This window comes from Garra rufa, chromosome 2 (assembly GCF_049309525.1).
Source record: "Garra rufa chromosome 2, GarRuf1.0, whole genome shotgun sequence".
NCBI classification, from domain to species: Eukaryota; Metazoa; Chordata; class Actinopteri; order Cypriniformes; family Cyprinidae; genus Garra; species Garra rufa.
Window position 1 is genome coordinate 71559937 of NC_133362.1, and position 18205 is coordinate 71578141.

Sequence of the window (18205 nt, forward strand, 5' to 3'; positions counted from 1 at the left end):
TTAAAACCCTGTATTCCACTACGCCCACCTAACTGGTCTCTAGAACAATACATCGACCATGCACTCCAGCTGGCTGGTTCACCATTTACTGTTGGAATGGTGGATGAGGGGCCCCGCAATCCTGCAGTAAACCCCATACCACAACCTGCTCATGTCACGTCTGCCACATCAGAGTCCTCTCATGCCAAGCCTACCAAGCCAAAGTCTGCTCAAGTCACATCTACCAAATCACAGTTTGCTCACGCCACGCCTGCCACTCCAGAGCCTGTTCACAAGATGGCCGCCCTTCCTGAGTCAGTTCACAAGATGGCCGCCTTTCCAGAGTCTTCACGCAGGATGGCCTCCCTTCTAGAGTCTGTTCACAAGATGACCTCCCTTCTAGAGTCTAATCACAAGATGGCCGCCCTTCCTGAGTCAGTTCACAAGATGGCTGCCTTTCCAGAGTCTTCACGCAGGATGGCCTCCCTTCTAGAGTCTGTTCTCAAGATAGCCGCCCTTCCAGAGCCTGTTTGCAAGATGGCCGCATTCCCAGAGTCTCCGCTGGTGCCGCCCGGCCTCCCAGAGCCTCCGCTGGTTCAGCCCAGCCTTCCAGAGCCTCCGCTGGTTCCGCCCAGCCTTCCAGAGCCTCCGCTGGTTCCGCCCAGCCTTCCAGAGCCTCCGCTGGTTCAGCCCAGCCTTCCAGAGCCTCCGCTGGTTCAGCCCAGCCTTCCAGAGCCTCCGCTGGTTCCGCCCAGCCTTCCAGAGCCTCCGCTGGTTCCGCCCAGCCTTCCAGAGCCTCCGCTGGTTCCGCCAAGCCTTCCAGAGCCTCCGCTGGTTCAGCCCAGCCTTCCAGAACCTCCGCTGGTTCAGCCCAGTCTTCCAGAGCCTCCGCTGGTTCCCTCCAGTCGTCCTGAGATTCCTGTCTGCCCGGTTCTGGCCATGGAGGCCATGTATGAACTGCTGCTCCAGTCCCCCCACCTCTGTCTCCTGACAGTTCCTCTGCTCACCCACACCCCACCTTCGGTGCAGAGGACTCGCAGTGGGATTGCCAGTCTTCATTGGTGTCCAGACTGAAGGATCCCTCACCATCACCTCCAGTCTCAGAGTCCTGGACTCCACCTTGGCCCTCCGACCCTGCGGCTCCACTCCGGCTCTGTGCTCCCTCGTCTCCGTTGTCGGCCGTCGGCCCACCAGCTCCTCCAGGCTCCCTCCGGCTCCGCCCCGGTCAGTCGTCACCCCACCTTCGCCTCTGGACTGTACTCCTCCGGCTGCGCCTCATCACTCCGTCCTGCCGGCTCTGTGGACCTCCTCCCTCCCGTGGGCACAGCCTCGATCCTCTGTCACTCCGGCTCCGCTGCGTACCTCCGAACCTCCATCTCCGCCGGGGTCGCCAGAGCCTTGGGTTCCGCCTCGGCCCTCCGGATCCTCGGTGTCACCTAGGACCATCGACTCTCCGGTTCCGCCTCGGGCTCCACCGGCTCCACCTCCGTCGGTTGGCCCCAAGGAGGAGCCAACCCTTCCTCCACCATGGCTTCTCCCTCCGTCGGCTCCGCCTCAGTTTATAGCTCCATTACCCCCACATGGACCTGGGCCTCCATCCCTCCCCCTGTTCCGCCTCCGCTCCACCACCCTCCAGTTTCATTAGGTGGTTAGGGCGTCTGGAAGCCGCTCCTTGGGGAGGGGCTCTGTCACGATTTGAGTCGTCCTTTCATCACTAACTCTTGCACTACACATCATGGACTTCATTCCCCACAAGCCACTGCACTAATCACTGCATTCACCTGCTCCTTGTTTCTCACTGCACTGATTACCGCTCACAGCTGCACCTCATCACACTGACTGCATTTAAGCTTCTCACACACACAGCCACCTTGCGAAGTCTTATTGTTCCATCTGGTCTTTATTTCCGAGCGTTTCTTTCCGTGTTTGTTTTTCCTGTGTTTGATTCCTGGACTACTCCCCGTGTTTTGATTCTCGCTGCCAGCCCCGACCTTTCTGCCTGTTTTTGACCACGATTTCTGCCTGCCTCTTAGTGTTTGTTTGGTGTTTGTTTATTCTCATTAAATGCTGCAAATGGATCCGCACGTCTCTGACCCTCCTTGTGACACAACCATGTTAATCTTTATGCCACTCTGTGGTTTTCCCTACTTCAAGGAGTAACTTGTTTCAGCTGCATTTGATATCAGTTTCTCTTTTAAATAATGTTACACAGTACAATAAAGTACCATGTCCCTTTGCTCAGTGGAAAGAATAAGTTTGTGAACCCTTTTTGGATTTAATATCTGGATTTCTGCACTGATTATATAAGGAATAGTTCACCCAAAAATGAAAATGTTGTCATTAATTACTCACCCTCATGTCGTTCCAAACCAGCGATGGACAAAGTATACAAACCAACTACTTGAGTTAAAGTAGAGATACACTAGGTACAATATTACTCCAGTAAAAGTTAAAATTCTCCCTTTACAATTTCACTTGAGTAAAAGTACTAAAGTATGTGCCTTCATATGTACTTAAGTATCCAAAGTACTATGATTTATTATGGCTATAATATCCCGTTATCATTTTTGTCGCAAGACTCTCCCGTTATCATTTTTGTCACAATTGCTTAATCAACAATATGTGAAAAGACTCTAATGTTACTCTTAGCACACTGATCTATTAATAGAATGATATAGTCAGGCACTTACCTCTATTAAAATTATCATGAGCTCAAAACATTAAAGCTAAAAAGTTTCCTTTAGAACCAAATGAAAAGACTGGATAGCTTATTAAAACTTGTATTAAACACAGGTTCACATGAGTTTTCTTTCACTATATTGTATCTGAATGTCTCGTTGCATAAAAATAAACTGGCCATATCAGATTTACTGTAACAGGTTTTTGAATCAGAAACACATCGATTTCAGTCACAGTCACAGCTGCATAAGGGTACAAAACTCTGTTTCAGTCATGCATTTCTCCAGGAAGAATGTTATATCAGTATTTGTGTCAGTATATTTCATTAGTCAGCATGCCATTAATTATACTTTTGGTGAGTATGCTAGTACAGTATTGCACTACTGATCTAACTAAAGTGGCAATATTTTTTATTCAGCTTGAGAAGGAGCTGATTCTCAAAGTTTTCTGAGTCCATTATTGCCCTCCTGGGACTGAAAATAAGCCCTGCTGTGCTGTAAAGACGTTCACAAGCTGCAGAAGCGGGTAAAGCAGTGTTGACCTGTAAAGACAACTTATGCCGAGGTCAGACTGCACGATTTTCAAAGCAATCGCGTCACAGATCTTTTCACACTGCAAGATAGATCGGCGACAGGAGGTTTCACACTGCATGACTTTACAATAGGAAGAATCGCCGACAACTTTGTCCCGGTCCGCAAATCGCCTCACAACCAAACACACGCGAGAAGTGACATGGAAACAACGCGAGGTCAGGCGTGCAAGTTCTCACGTGAACAATTTAAAAAGACTCCCAAGAACGCCCCCAAAAGATGTCTATACAAACTTCTAAAAAATTGATTTGCCAAACCTATGAAACCTCCTTCTATAAAACGATATATTTTAGCAAAAATGGTACAAAAAAATTAATGTTCCCTTTTTATTTGTTTTGAGCCTTCATACAAACAAAATAAATGTGATATCAGTATCAAATAAACATAAGACTTCCAGACTTGCACTATTAATATGAATAATAATCAAACTTTGCTACAAATAGTCTTTCATCAATTTATTAAATAATCTAGAAAGTGTCAGCAATATCTAATATGTGTTAAATAACAAGGGTTCCAGGTAATTCTGATATTAAATGTTGCATTACTGTAGTAATTTTCTATGACATGTCTGAACAAATAAACACATTCATAACACTAAATGTTGTCCAGTTGTCAGGTGCTCACATGAAACTTTGTTGTATGGGGTTTCAAATAGACCATACGTCTCCATTTTTGCTAACCTATGTTTCTTCAATGTAGAGATATTTACGCCATTTGTTTAGTTTTATGATCTACGTATTACACATACAACAATACATAAGTATTGCAATACATTTGAATACATATGACACACAAAAGTAACAAAAAAATTCTTTTGAAAAATGCCCTTGTTTGCTGTTGCAATAAAACAGTACATTAAGGTTGTTAATGTACAGCAGTTACAGGAATTTGCCCAGATTTTCAGCGACTATCAGCATAATAACAGTCATTATCACAGAGATCAGGGAAAGTATCACCTTCAGACACTGCTTTCACATTTAACTCAGATATTGATCAGCAGGAACAAAGACACCAATTAAAGAAATTAAGCAGAAGCATCAATAAAGACAAAATGTGACACTTAATATGTCTATAAATACACATGTGAAATCATGTTAAGCAAAATATATTCCTTTTATTTTTATTTTATCTATCTGCTTTTTTTTTTCTTAGGCTATGATTAAATTTTGACCAGCATAATTATATTTTGCAGTAATTGTTATGAACACACATCTATTTTAAGTAACTATTTGCTTATTTCTGTGGTTACTTTAATCTCCAAGGTACTTTAATACCTTTAATACTTTAATCTAAAATAAAAAGAAATTATAGATATTATATACTATATCTTTTTAATAAAGACAATCTGGGGAAATGTAAATTACATTTTATTAACATAGTATATATATATAAGCATTTTAATTAAAGATTTCCATTCAGACAGACTGTCAAAATCAACTTTTTTAAATCCACTTTTAATGTAATCCGTTACATTTGTATGTACCTTTAATGAAATCCACTTGAACCAAATAAATATTATGAACCAAATATTATTGCCTTTATAGTCCTGTAATTTGATGAAAAGATATTGATTTTGCATTTAAAAATAAGACCTTTAATAATAAATTCTATACTCTAACGAACAGGACTTTTATTTTGGCCTGGTGAAGACGTCATAAGGCTGCGCTGCGCTCCCGTCTGTGATTCGGCTGAAGAGTGTTTTTAAACTTTTAAAGTGTTTAAATCAAAACAACTCGTTGAGAGAATTGTTTATAAAAATGTGAAATTAAGTATTACAGAGTGTAACTTATTAATGTTATTTTGTGTGAATAAAGCGCTCATAAACAGTGCATCTGATTTCGCTCCCTATATCTGAACCAGTTTATCATAAACACGAATTCAGTCAGTGATGGAGAAACGGATCTTTGAGAAATTCTGAGTCAATTGAAATGATTCACTGTTTCGAATCAACACACGCTGCTGACCAAAACTGGAAATGCAACGAAAATAACATAATAATAATCAGCATGGGTAATGATTTTTTAATGAACCTGTAATACTTTAAATGTAGCATGCTATTTCAGTAAAGACTAAGTTAAACTTAATGCAAATAGGAATCTTCTGTGTGTCCTTTTTATTCATTTCAGTTTATTTTTTCATTATTATTCTGAACTTAAACAGGACAAAGTGTTCAAACACACAGAAAAACTCCTGGTAAAACTGAGATCCACGCAACACAATTGTCAAGATGGCGTTTTTTAAAGAGGAGAGTGAAGACATGAAGATTGAGGAACAAACAGGTTGGTTTTCATTTTCAAAGCTGAACTCATTTGATCATTATTAAAATGTCCAGCTCTACAGAAATTAATAGAACTTAATGTTTTGTGTAGTAATTAAACATTTTATTTGTGTAATACTAAAACTTGGATATTACAATGTTCAGAGCTTCAAAAACATCAGTCTGCTAGTAAAATGAAACATTTCCCCAGTTGACACAGCTTGCTCTAGTTACTGCATGCTGTCTACATTAGTTCTTGATTTATAGAGCTTTAAAGAGCAGATAACATGGCCAGTATGTTTATAATAACGCATAATAATATGTAAAATATATATATAATAATAATAAACCTCTGTTATGACCTTGATCTTCTGTCCAGCTCAGTTGTAAATGTATGTATCATCAGAAGTTGGTCTAGGATGAGTGTTTCTTCTCTTCTTCACGTAGCAGCAGCAGATGTGTGGAATCTTCTTCATATTAAGACCCACGATGTAAATTTGAGGAACAAACTCTCAATGAACCTTTAGCGACATTATTTTTTCAGACAGACTGAGACTAGCTTGTATATGATCCAGTGAGTTATTGCTGTTTTTTACTTTACATTTACAAACAGAATACATTTTGAGAATAATTTAGATAGTACCACACACAACTTGTGTACTATAGTAAAAATTACAGATAATGTACTCACCCCCTTGTCATCCAAGATGTTCATATCTTTCTTTCTTCAGTCGTAAACAAATGGTGTTTTTTTGTTTTGAGGAAAACATTTCAGGATTTCTCTCCATATAATGGACTTCTATGGTGCCCCAGAGTTTGAACTTTCAAAAATGCAGCTTCAAAGGGCTCTAAATGATCCCAGACGAGGAGAAGGGACTTATCTAGCGAAATGAATGGGTATTTTCGAAAAACATTTACAACTTATATACTTTTTAATCTCAAACCCTCGTCTTGCTGAGCTAGACAAGACAAGAATTTGAGGTTAAAAAGTATATAAATTGTAAAACAATTTAGAAAATAACCCATCATTTTTCTAGATAAGACCTTTTTTTCCTTGGCTGTGATCAGTTAGAGCCCTTTGAAGCTGTTTTGGAAGTTCAAACTCTGGGGCACCATAGAAGTCCATTATATGTAGAGAAATCCTGAAATTTCCTTACGACTGAAGAAAGAAAGATATGAACATCTGGGATGACAAGAGGGTGAGTACATTATCTGTAAATTTTTAAAAGTGTTTCTAGCCATCCAAGCATGCTTATATGTCTATGTAAAGGTGCATAACACAAACTCAAAATGTGAATAATAATTCCGCTCCATAACGGATAGCATAGTGTTATGCTATTCAATTGGGCTTAACATGCATTTGTTTTTTTGCCTTAGACACTGTGACAGTAAAAGTGGAGAGTCAAGATCTGAATGAAATGGAAGAGAAAGATATAAAACATGATTTCATAACTGGAGAAAAATCTTTTAGTTTTTCACAGACTGAAAAAACTTCCTCTCAAAAAAGAGCTCAGAAGACTGGAACTTTTCTTCTGCCAACATTGTGGAAAGAGTTTTAGTAAAAACAGAAACCTTAAAGTCCACATTAAAATTCACACTGGAGAGAAACCTTATACCTGCCAACATTGTGGGAAGAGCTTCCTAAGAACAGAGGATTTTAAGAGTCACCTGAGAGTTCACACTGGGGAGAAGCCGTTTGAATGTGGTCAGTGTGGAAAACGTTTCTCACATAAATCAACCGTTTCTAATCATATGAGGATTCACACTGGAGAGAAGCCTTTCATCTGCAAACTGTGTGGAAAAACCTGGAATCAAAAAGAAAAACTCAAGATTCACATGAGAGTTCACACTGGAGAGAAGCCTTTCACATGTGATCAGTGTGGAAAATGTTTCTCATACAGAGAAAGCCTTAATATCCACATGAGAATTCACACCGGAGAGAAACCTTACATCTGTCCTCAGTGTGGAAAGAGTTTCACGGTTAAAGGAAACCTTAAGATTCACATTAGAAGTCACACGGGAGAGAACCCGTTCACATGCAATCAGTGTGGAAAGTGTTTCAGAAATAATTTAAGCCTTAATAATCACATGAGGATTATTTCAAGAGAGAACGGTTTTAAATGTCATCAATGTGAAAAGAGTTTCACAGACTTGAATCACCTTAAGGATCATGTTGAAATTCACATTGGAGAAACGCCTTTCATGAGTCATCACTGTGGAAAGAGTTTTACACAAAAAGCAAACCTTGAGAATCACATGAGAGTTCACACTGGAGAAAAACCTTTCACCTGCCCTCAGTGTGGAAAGAGATTCACGGTTAAAGGAAACCTAAAAGTTCACATGAGAATACACACAGGAGAGAGACCTTACAAGTGTCTTCAGTGTGAGGAGAGTTTCATATATCAAAATGACCTGAAAAACCATTTGCAAAATCATGTTTAGACAACAGAGTGATTCATTGGATTACCCTCTTCTCATTTCTTCACACATCTACAGCTATGGAATTATGTTAAAGGGATAGTTCACCCAGAAATGAAAATTTGATGTTTATCTGCTTACCCCCAGGGCATCTAAGATGTAGGTGACTTTGTTTCTTCAGCAGAACACAAACGAAGATTTTTGACTAAAACCGGTGCAGTCTGTCAGTCATATAATCGAAGTGGATGGGCACCAAACCTTTAAAAGTAAAACAACACATGCACAGACAAATCCAAATTACACCCTGCAGCTCATGAAGATAAAATGTATTAAATGTAAGTCCAACATGTGAACATTGGGTCATTTATTTTGGTTGAGTCCACAGATTTGAAAGTTCTGTTGTGAATGGTTTTGTTTTTATTCAAGGGCATTTGAGACTGATTTTGCCCATGACCCCATTGTTGACCTATTAGGCTGGTCTTCATATTTGGAGACCCATGGTCCCAATCAGACTTAGGCAGTTCAGTGTGTGATGACAATAGCAAAAAAGACAACATATTCTGTGTGGGATGTGAGTTTATAATGTCTAATAAGGTAATAATGTAGCTGGCCATAACTGGATAAACACTAGTAATGAAAATGTATTTTATATAACCTTTTCCTGTGATTTTTATTTATTTATTTTTACTTTTTTATGCATTTTAAATATGTTTTCTGTTTGCATGTGTACAAGTGTGTCTCAAAAAATTAGAATTTCATGGAAAAGTTCTTTATTTTTTGTAATTTAATTATTCAAAGGAAACTTTCTTATATTCTAGATTCATTGCAAACAAACTGAAATATTTCAAGAGGTTTTTTTTTTTAGTTTTAATTCAGATTGATACAACCTAAAAAAAAATATACAAAAAATCAGTCCCTCAAAAAATTTGAATATTTTTTCCAAAGATCAAAAAGATATACAAAACAGAAATGTTCAAGATCTCTGAAGTAGATTTAATTATTCACTTAATAATTGGTTGGGGCTCCTTTTACACAAATTACGGCTTCAATGCGGCGTGACATGGAGGCAATAATCCTGTGGCACTGCTGAGGCGTTTTTGAAGCCCAGGCATCAGAATAATACATCAAAAAATATCTAGCAACATTTCAGTTTGTGTGCAATGAATCTAGAATAAAAAAAGTTTGCTTTTTTGAATTAAATTGCAACAAATATAGAACTTTTTCATGATATTCTATTTTTTTTTTTTTTAGATGCACTAGTTGTGTATGTGCAATGTGATCTAATGAGAGTTTGTATGTATTTTTTGTGAAACTGTGTGCATGTGTTGATTAACAACTTCAGGCTAACTTTGAAGAGCTACATGTGCAAAGCTATCTGAATACACCTCACACCTTGAAGACTACAGTGGAGAACTATATAACTTCAAAGAACATGACCCACATTTAATCTCAAGCTAGCTCAGAAACTTTATTTCAAATTAAAGAAACTGATGAAAGGATAGTTCACCAAAAATGAAAACTGTCATCATTTACTTGACATTTTAAAATGATTTCCAGTGAAGCAAATTAATATGTTGTCCAATATATAATATACCTCAACAGTATATCACAGATGGGGAGTTGAGCTTGCAGTGGCCACGTCTGATGACAGCCTTCAGACAGGTAAAGATTACCTGAATGTTGAGGTGAAGCTCTTCAAGGGCCTTGTCATGCCAGAAAAAAAACATGAAATATGGGCTGCATTTCAGTACAAATCCAAGACAGGAACTTGGTGTCTTGCATCATAGTCATCCTTGGAATCTGCGACTGTAAATAACAGCCTATTATTAAATGTTTTGCTGAATCATCATACAAGGGCATAGGTTTGTTTTGATAGTTGATCTGTAGTTTATGAATCTTCACATTAGATTTTCTTGCCATAAATTTAGTCTTAATATAACACTATTAGATACGAAATATCTAAATACAATGCATTACAAATGCAACGTTTTGCTTAATAGTCAAATCTGAATAAAATCACATTCATCATTTGAGAGGGTGCAACACAGTTCACAGTTGTGCTTGTTGTCTGGTTTTCATTTATCAGGCTGTGTCAAGTTCTCTTTCTCTCCACTTTTGTTTACCACCAGAATAGCTTCCAAGTTCATTGGCCCATCCTGAACCAGCCAACCTAAACCAATGCATTTTACATTTAAAATGTGTGGCTCACCAGAATCAAATAAGATTGATAGATGATGAAGTGCATGGTAAAAACTAAAATTTAATTCATAATATGTCATATTTAAAATATAGAAAGAATACAAAAAGTAACAAAGCCATTAAGGTTTGGAATAACACGAGAGAGATAAAAGAATTTGAACTTTTTGGGTGGACCATATTTTAAGATTTTATAGCAGATAAAAAAAAAAAATTATGAAGCAAAAAGAATCAATTACAGTATTGGTCAAATGTCTGTTATGCTTATCAAATCTGCCTTTATGCGATAAAAATACAAAAATAAAGTGATTTTGTGAAATGTCATTATAACAATGTTTTCTGTTTTAATATAATTTTAAAAATAATTCATTTCTGTGATGCAAAGCTAAATAATCAGCATCATTATTTTTCTAGGTTTCAGTGTCATGCGATCCTTCAGAAATCTAATATGCTGATTTGATACTCTGAGCAGCCCTCCCCACGCCTAACATGCGGGTTGGCGCCGTGGCTTAGTTGGTCAAAGCGCCTGTCTAATGAACAGGAGATTCTGGGTTCAAATCCCAGCGGTCCCTTGGGCTGAGCTCTAGTCCAGCAAGAGTCCCTAAATTGTGCACAGACCTGCTTGCTCAGTGCACAGCTTGCCACTCGGCCAAGCTGGACGTGCTCTCTGGCACAATGGATAGCGTGTTGGGCTTCTAGACTGCCAGATGAGTCCATTCAAAAGTTGTGGGTTCGAGTCCCATCAGATTTGTGCTTTTTGGAATTTTGTTAAGCCCATACTAAGGCCATAATAAGAGTGTTGCCCTCAGACAGCAGAAACCATTCTGAGGCCTCCTGTTCTCAGTGTACATTGATTTAAAAAAAAAAATGTCAATCATATTTAAAAGGTAGCAAAACATGCCCAAGAACCAATTCAGTGAGGTATGGCAATCACTGTCTTGCATCAAGTGGAGGCAGCAGGACATTCAAAGTGTTGATTCATGCATCCTCTGAGCCGCCCTCCCCACCCCTTTACGTGCGGGGTGGCGCCGTGGCTTAGTTGGTTAAAGTGCCTGTCTTGTAAACAGAAGATCTTGGGTTCAAATCCCAGCGGTGCCTTGGGCGGTTTTCCAGTCCAGCAAGCGCAAACTTTTCCAAAAGCGACCCGCAAACAGGGATAGCAAGGGCAGCGAGTGGGTAATTTTGCAAATCGCCCAGACTCAGTTGTCGGCAAACGCCTTAAAGCTGTCCAGCGCACGGTCAGCCAACCCCTGGACTCTTCTCTGGAAGCCTGGATCGTCTGAGTCGCCCTCCCGGAGGGCGAACGTGCTGCCAGGCTAGTCTAGTAAACAGGAGATCCTGCGTTCGAATCCCAGCGATGCCTTTGGTTGCGCGCCACAATACAGCCGAGCTCGTGCTTTACCAAAAAACGGACGGCGAATGGGGACACAGAGAAGCTCGAGGTTAGCGGGCGGTTTCTCTTGCAACACTACCCTCTCACCTGCTTTTGAAGGATAGCATCCCAGGCTAACGGATCCAACCGAGGTGGCGCCGTGGCTTAGCTGGTCAAAGCGCCTGTCTTGTAAACAGGAGATCCTGGGTTTGAATCCCAGCGGTGCCTTTCCACCGGTGGCTGTCTCTGGCCTCACTGTTGGATGGGAGACCCCAACTACACTGTATATTTTTGAACCGTGCCTCAATTGTGCAAAGACCTGAGGACCTGTCTTTCTGCCCAAACAGCGTGCCACTCGGCTGAGCTGGATAGGCACAAATCTGTAAGAAAAGCCCTCAGTGGCTCAGCCTGGCATTTTGACCGGCTCTGTGGCGCAATGGATAGTGCATTGGACTTCTAGAATTCCAGATGAGGCCATTCAAAGGTTGTGGTTTTGAGTCTCACCAGAGTCACGCTTTTTGCCATTTTGTTAAGCCCATACTGCACAGTGTTGCCCTCGCACAGCAGAAGCCATTTTGAGGCCTCCTGTTCTCAGCGTACATTGATTTAAAAAAAAGTCAATCATATTTAAAAGGTAACAAAACATGCCCAAGAACCAATTCATTGGCCTCTTCTCTGGAAGCCTGGATCGTCTGAGTCGCCCTCCCGGTGGGCGAACGTGCTGCCAGGCTAGTCTAGTAAACAGGAGATCCTGTGTTCGAATCCCAGCGATGCCTTTGGCTGCGCGCCACAATACAGCCGAGCTCGTGCTTTACCAAAAAACGGACGGCGAATGGGGACACAGAGAAGCTTGAGGTTAGCGGGCGGTTTCTCTTGCAACACTACCCTCTCACCTGCTTTTGAAGGATAGCATCCCAGGCTAACGGATCCAACCGAGGTGGCGCCGTGGCTTAGCTGGTCAAAGCGCCTGTCTTGTAAACAGGAGATCCTGGGTTCGAATCCCAGCGGTGCCTTTCCACCGGTGGCTGTCTCTTGCCTCACTGTTGGATGGGAGACCCTAACTACACTGTATATTTTTGAACCGTGCCTCAATTGTGCAAAAACCTGAGGACCTGTCTTTCTGCCCACACAGTGTGCCACTCGGCTGAGCTGGATAGGCACAAATCTGTAAGAAAAGCCCTCAGTGGCCCAGCCTGGCATATTGACCGGCTCTGTGGCGCAATGGATAGTGCATTGGACTTCTAGAATTCCAGATGAGGCCATTCAAAGGTTGTGGTTTTGAGTCTCACCAGAGTCACGCTTTTTGCCATTTTGTTAAGCCCATACTGCACAGTGTTGCCCTCGCACAGCAGAAACCATTTTGAGGCCTCCTGTTCTCAGCGTACATTGATTAAAAAAAAAGTCAATCATATTTAAAAGGTAACAAAACATGCCCAAGAACCAATTCATTTTTGGTATGGCAATCACTGTCTTGCATCAAGTGGAGGCAGCAGGATGTTCGAAGTGTTGATTCATGCATCCTCTGAGCCGCCCTCCCCACGCCTAACAAGAGGAGTGGCGCCGTGGCTTAGTTGGTTAAAGCGCCTGTCTAGTAAACAGGAGATCCTGGGTTCGAATCCCAGCGGAGACTTGCAAACGACAGGTTGGATCTTTTTGCTCTCCCTTGGACCTGAGGCCCTTACAGTGCCTCTGCCTTTCAAACGACACCGCAATTGTGCAGAGACCCTAGGGCCTGTCCTTCCTGCAGAGAGAGCCTGCGCTCTCTTACCGTTGGACGGCCACAGACCCGAAAGGTCAGCCTTCACGCGGCTCTGCTTGCTACCCCCTTACGGGCAGAGCCTGGCTTAAGCAATTTTGGAAAAAGCCAGTACCTGTTTCCACCCAGTTTCGAACTGGGGACCTTTCACGTGTGAGGCGAACGTGATAACCACTACACTATGGAAACTTGCAAAAACTACACAGCCAGCAATCTCCTGGTGATCGCTTGCTGTAAAACGAATAAAGGAAAAGATAACTAAATCCCTCCCCTGACTTTGCAAACAGTTCATGTTTACCAACAAAAGAGAAACACTGTTTCTGCTCGGTTTCGAACCGAGGACCTTTTGCGTGTTAGGCGAACGTGATGACCACTACACTACAGAAACTTGATTAGGGTCCACCGTTCTTTTAACTCGGCTTGGCAGAAGGCCTTTGTAGTGTTGACGAAGAAAGCAACAGATCCCTACTTAAGCAATTTTGGAAAAAGCCACCAGCTGTTACCACCAAGTTTCGAACTGGGGACCTTTCGCATGCGGCAAACGTGACAACCACTACACTATGGAATCCTTCGCAGAGACGACTGCCAGCAATCTCCTGGTGATCGCTTGTGGAAGAGCGAACTAAGGAAAAGATAATTAAACACCTCACCTGACTTTGCAAACATTTCATGTTTTCCCACAAAAGAGAAACTCTGTTTCTGCTCGGTAAATCCACTTGGCAGAAGGCATTTGTAGTGTTTACGAAGAAAGCAGTAGATCCCTACTTAAACAATTTTGGAAAAAGCCAACAGCTGTTTCAAAACAGTTTCAAACTGGGGACCTTTTGTGTGTGAGGTGAACGTGATAACCATTACACTACAGAAACTTATACAGAGAAGACAGCCAGCAATCTCGTGGTGATCGCTTGTTGAAAAACCAATAAAGGAAAAGATTACTAAATCTCTCGTCTGACGATGCAAACAATTAATGTTTTACGTCCAAGGCAAAAAGCTGTTTCCGCTCAGTTTGGAACCGAGGACCTTTCGCGTGTAAAGCAAACGTGATGACCACTACAGAAACCTGACGGGGAGTCTCTCTTCTTTTAACACTACTTGGCAGAAGAGGCCTTTGTAGTGTTGACTAAGAATGCAGCAGAGCCTGGCTTAAGCAATTTTGGAAAAAGCCAGTACCTGTTTCCACCCAGTTTCGAACTGGGGACCTTTCACGTGTGAGGCGAACGTGATAACCACTACACTATGGAAACTTGCAAAAAGTACACAGCCAGCAATCTCCTGGTGATCGCTTGCTGTAAAACGAATAAAGGAAAAGATAACTAAATCCCTCCCCTGACTTTGCAAACAGTTCATGTTTACCAACAAAAGAGAAACACTGTTTCTGCTCGGTTTCGAACCGAGGACCTTTCGCGTGTTAGGCGAACGTGATGACCACTACACTACAGAAACTTGATTAGGGTCCACCGTTCTTTTAACTCGGCTTGGCAGAAGGCCTTTGTAGTGTTGACGAAGAAAGCAACAGATCCCTACTTAAGCAATTTTGGAAAAAGCCACCAGCTGTTACCACCAAGTTTCGAACTGGGGACCTTTCGCATGCGGCAAACGTGACAACCACTACACTATGGAATCCTTCGCAGAGACGACTGCCAGCAATCTCCTGGTGATCGCTTGTGGAAGAGCGAACTAAGGAAAAGATAATTAAACACCTCACCTGACTTTGCAAACATTTCATGTTTTCCCACAAAAGAGAAACTCTGTTTCTGCTCGGTAAATCCACTTGGCAGAAGGCATTTGTAGTGTTTACGAAGAAAGCAGTAGATCCCTACTTAAACAATTTTGGAAAAAGCCAACAGCTGTTTCAAAACAGTTTCAAACTGGGGACCTTTTGTGTGTGAGGTGAACGTGATAACCATTACACTACAGAAACTTGTGCAGAGAAGACAGCCAGCATTCTCGTGGTGATCGCTTGTTGAAAAACCTATAAAGGAAAAGATTACTAAATCTCTCGTCTGACGATGCAAACAATTAATGTTTTACGTCCAAGGCAAAAAGCTGTTTCCGCTCAGTTTGGAACCGAGGACCTCTCGCGTGTAAAGCAAACGTGATGACCACTACAGAAACCTGACGGGGAGCCTCTCTTCTTTTAACACTACTTGGCAGAAGAGGCCTTTGTAGTGTTGACTAAGAATGCAGCAGAGCCTGGCTTAAGCAATTTTGGAAAAAGCCAGTACCTATTTCCACCCAGTTTCGAACTGGGGACCTTTCGCGTGTGAGGCGAACGTGATAACCACTACACTATGGAAACTTGCAAAAAGTACACAGTCAGCAATCTCCTGGTGATCGCTTGCTGTAAAACGAATAAAGGAAAAGATAACTAAATCCCTCCCCTGACTTTGCAAACAGTTCATGTTTACCAACAAAAAAGAAACACTGTTTCTGCTCGGTTTCGAACGGAGGACCTTTCGCGTGTTAGGCGAACGTGATGACCACTACACTACAGAAACTTGATTAGGATCCACCGTTCTTTTAACTCGGCTTGGCAGAAGGCCTTTGTAGTGTTGACGAAGAAAGCAACAGATCCCTACTTAAGCAATTTTGGAAAAAGCCACCAGCTGTTACCACCAAGTTTCGAACTGGGGACCTTTCGCATGCGGCAAACGTGACAACCACTACACTATGGAATCTTTCGCAGAGACGACTGCCAGCAATCTCCTGGTGATCGCTTGTGGAAGAGCGAACTAAGGAAAAGATAATTAAACACCTCACCTGACTTTGCAAACATTTCATGTTTTCCCACAAAAGAGAAACTCTGTTTCTGCTCGGTAAATCCACTTGGCAGAAGGCATTTGTAGTGTTTACGAAGAAAGCAGTAGATCCCTACTTAAACAATTTTGGAAAAAGCCAACAGCTGTTTCAAAACAGTTTCAAACTGGGGACCTTTTGTGTGTGAGGTGAACGTGATAACCATTACACTACAGAAACTTGTGCAGAGAAGACAGCCAGCAATCTCGTGGTGATCGCTTGTTGAAAAACCAATAAAGGAAAAGATTACTAAATCTCTCGTCTGACGATGCAAACAATTAATGTTTTACGTCCAAGGCAAAAAGCTGTTTCCGCTCAGTTTGGAACCGAGGACCTTTCGCGTGTAAAGCAAACGTGATGACCACTACAGAAACCTGACGGGGAGTCTCTCTTCTTTTAACACTACTTGGCAGAAGAGGCCTTTGTAGTGTTGACTAAGAATGCAGCAGAGCCTGGCTTAAGCAATTTTGGAAAAAGCCAGTACCTGTTTCCACCCAGTTTCGAACTGGGGACCTTTCGCGTGTGAGGCGAACGTGATAACCACTACACTATGGAAACTTGCAAAAAGTACACAGTCAGCAATCTCCTGGTTATCGCTTGCTGTAAAACGAATAAAGGAAAAGATAACTAAATCCCTCCCCTGACTTTGCAAACAGTTCATGTTTACCCACAAAAGAGAAACTCTGTTTCTGCTCGGTTTCGAACCGAGGACCTTTCGCGTGTTAGGCGAACGTGATGACCACTACACTACAGAAACTTGATTAGGATCCACCGTTCTTTTAACTCGGCTTGGCAGAAGGCCTTTGTAGTGTTGACGAATAAAGCAACAGATCCCTACTTAAGCAATTTTGGAAAAAGCCACCAGCTGTTACCACCAAGTCTCGAACTGGGGACCTTTCGCATGAGCCAAACGTGACAACCACTACACTATGGAATCCTTCGCAGAGACGACTGCCAGCAATCTCCTGGTGATCGCTTGTGGAAGAGCGAACTAAGGAAAAGATAATTAAACACCTCACCTGACTTTGCAAACATTTCATGTTTTCCCACAAAAGAGAAACTCTGTTTCTGCTCGGTAAATCCACTTGGCAGAAGGCATTTGTAGTGTTTACGAAGAAAGCAGTAGATCCCTACTTAAACAATTTTGGAAAAAGCCAACAGCTGTTTCAAAAAAGTTTCAAACTGGGGACCTTTCGTGTGTGAGGTGAACGTGATAACCATTACACTACAGAAACTTGTGCAGAGAAGACAGCCAGCAATCTCGTGGTGATCGCTTGTTGAAAAATCTATAAAGGAAAAGATTACTAAATCTCTCGTCTGACGATGCAAACAATTAATGTTTTACGTTCAAGGCAAAAAGCTGTTTCCGCTCAGTTTGGAACCGAGGACCTTTCGCGTGTAAAGCGAACGTGATGACCACTACAGAAACCTGACGGGGAGCCACTCTTCTTTTAACACTACTTGGCAGAAGAGGCCTTTGTAGTGTTGACTAAGAATGCAGCAGAGCCTGGTTTAAGTAATTTTGGAAAAAGCCAGTAGCTGTTTCCACCCAGTTTCGAACTGGGGACCTTTCGCGTGTGAGGCGAACGTGATAACCACTACACTATGGAAACTTGCAAAAAATACACAGCCAGCAATCTCCTGGTGATCGCTTGCTGTAAAACGAATAAAGGAAAAGATAACTAAATCCCTCCCCTGACTTTGCAAACAGTTCATGTTTACCAACAAAAGAGAAACACTGTTTCTGCTCGGTTTCGAACGGAGGACCTTTCGCGTGTTAGGCGAACGTGATGACCACTACACTACAGAAACTTGATTAGGGTCCACCGTTCTTTTAACTCGGCTTGGCAGAAGGCCTTTGTAGTGTTGACGAAGAAAGCAACAGATCCCTACTTAAGCAATTTTGGAAAAAGCCACCAGCTGTTACCACCAAGTTTCGAACTGGGGACCTTTCGCATGCGGCAAACGTGACAACCACTACACTATGGAATCCTTCGCAGAGACGACTGCCAGCAATCTCCTGGTGATCGCTTGTGGAAGAGCGAACTAAGGAAAAGATAATTAAACACCTCACCTGACTTTGCAAACATTTCATGTTTTCCCACAAAAGAGAAACTCTGTTTCTGCTCGGTAAATCCACTTGGCAGAAGGCATTTGTAGTG

The 18205-nt window shown here is 41.9% G+C and overlaps 12 non-coding genes across 12 annotated transcripts; 5 read left to right on the top strand and 7 right to left on the bottom strand.

Annotated features, from left to right (window-relative positions):
* Positions 1-10617: 10617 nt before the first annotated feature.
* trnai-aau (transfer RNA isoleucine (anticodon AAU)) lies at positions 10618-10691 on the top strand. Its single transcript has one exon. It is a non-coding gene; the product is annotated as a tRNA-Ile (tRNA).
* A 452-nt stretch (positions 10692-11143) lies between these two features.
* On the top strand, positions 11144-11217 carry trnat-ugu (transfer RNA threonine (anticodon UGU)). Its single transcript has one exon. It is a non-coding gene; the product is annotated as a tRNA-Thr (tRNA).
* A 428-nt stretch (positions 11218-11645) lies between these two features.
* Positions 11646-11719, top strand: trnat-ugu (transfer RNA threonine (anticodon UGU)). The gene has a single exon. It is a non-coding gene; the product is annotated as a tRNA-Thr (tRNA).
* A 711-nt stretch (positions 11720-12430) lies between these two features.
* trnat-ugu (transfer RNA threonine (anticodon UGU)) lies at positions 12431-12504 on the top strand. The gene has a single exon. It is a non-coding gene; the product is annotated as a tRNA-Thr (tRNA).
* A 543-nt stretch (positions 12505-13047) lies between these two features.
* trnat-agu (transfer RNA threonine (anticodon AGU)) lies at positions 13048-13121 on the top strand. The gene has a single exon. It is a non-coding gene; the product is annotated as a tRNA-Thr (tRNA).
* Positions 13122-13363: 242 nt separating this feature from the next.
* trnav-cac (transfer RNA valine (anticodon CAC)) lies at positions 13364-13436 on the bottom strand. Its single transcript has one exon. It is a non-coding gene; the product is annotated as a tRNA-Val (tRNA).
* A 982-nt stretch (positions 13437-14418) lies between these two features.
* Positions 14419-14491, bottom strand: trnav-cac (transfer RNA valine (anticodon CAC)). Its single transcript has one exon. It is a non-coding gene; the product is annotated as a tRNA-Val (tRNA).
* A 126-nt stretch (positions 14492-14617) lies between these two features.
* Positions 14618-14690, bottom strand: trnav-aac (transfer RNA valine (anticodon AAC)). Its single transcript has one exon. It is a non-coding gene; the product is annotated as a tRNA-Val (tRNA).
* Positions 14691-15473: 783 nt separating this feature from the next.
* Positions 15474-15546, bottom strand: trnav-cac (transfer RNA valine (anticodon CAC)). Its single transcript has one exon. It is a non-coding gene; the product is annotated as a tRNA-Val (tRNA).
* Positions 15547-16528: 982 nt separating this feature from the next.
* trnav-cac (transfer RNA valine (anticodon CAC)) lies at positions 16529-16601 on the bottom strand. Its single transcript has one exon. It is a non-coding gene; the product is annotated as a tRNA-Val (tRNA).
* Positions 16602-16727: 126 nt separating this feature from the next.
* On the bottom strand, positions 16728-16800 carry trnav-aac (transfer RNA valine (anticodon AAC)). The gene has a single exon. It is a non-coding gene; the product is annotated as a tRNA-Val (tRNA).
* Positions 16801-17583: 783 nt separating this feature from the next.
* trnav-cac (transfer RNA valine (anticodon CAC)) lies at positions 17584-17656 on the bottom strand. Its single transcript has one exon. It is a non-coding gene; the product is annotated as a tRNA-Val (tRNA).
* Positions 17657-18205: the final 549 nt, after the last annotated feature.